The sequence below is a fragment of the Sesamum indicum genome, unplaced genomic scaffold (assembly GCF_000512975.1).
Source record: "Sesamum indicum cultivar Zhongzhi No. 13 unplaced genomic scaffold, S_indicum_v1.0 scaffold00312, whole genome shotgun sequence".
Classification (NCBI taxonomy): domain Eukaryota; kingdom Viridiplantae; phylum Streptophyta; class Magnoliopsida; order Lamiales; family Pedaliaceae; genus Sesamum; species Sesamum indicum.
Window position 1 is genome coordinate 37,051 of NW_011628205.1, and position 1,077 is coordinate 38,127.

The window sequence follows — 1,077 nt, forward strand, 5'->3', positions numbered from 1 at the left end:
ACATGTAAGTATAAATGAATTATGCATATATTTTGTATATGTACAAATATATTTTATATAAGAATACATAAAATATAAATAAAGAAAAATTGAAACGAGTTTGCGATGGGTCCATGTCCAAACACTAAGACGCATACTAGCTCTGAATCCAGTTTAACGTTTCAAAACCTGCTCCAACCTGGGAGGCTGTAGATCCAGGTCCAATATGTATTCATTGTCATCCCGAAAAATTGCAACAGAAAATCTAATTCGAGTTGGATAATACATAGCGATTGCCACCTTGTTCTCTCTATATTTTGTTTGGATAATTGTAGGGGTATGAGTTCACCACAATATTAAGGCCTGTAATCAAGCTCGACTCGACATAACTTAAAAAGGAAAAACTAAGTTCGAGCTCAACTTATTTAATAAGAAAATCTAAATTTTTAATTGGTAACATGATATATTGAAAAAAAAATGCTATCTTTCATAATATTTATTGAACATATTTATACACAAAAGGATAATTTACCTTATATTTAATTATAATATATTTATATGTAACTCTTTTTAAATCAAAACTAGTAAGATAAATTCGAAAGTATAATGGAAATTAATACAAATTAAATGGATAATAATAATTTAAGTATTTTTGCTAACTGATTTACAAATGGTAAAGTGTTAACACTTCTTAGTTATGCTAGTAAGATATATATGACAAATTACTTATAACTTAATTAGCAAAGATGTGTGAGACACACATTAAATAATGTAAACATTTATACATAACTTCGTAATCTGCATATTTAATTAATAAAGTTTAAACACATATAAAACAAAATTTAGTAATTTTTGGAGTTTGTTGTTATTATAAAGAACATTATCTAAACAAGATTTTTTTTTAATTCTGAATTAAATGATATTAAAAATTAGATTCAATAAAACAAGACTGATTATCAAATAATTAAGATATAATTAGAGCAATTTAAATTATTATGTTATCAATTCTATAAGATTATAGGGTAGAATCTTACATATCACCTATAGATTATAGGGTAGAATCTCCTATGCCTTCTAGAGCCTCTACTTCTCAAATAA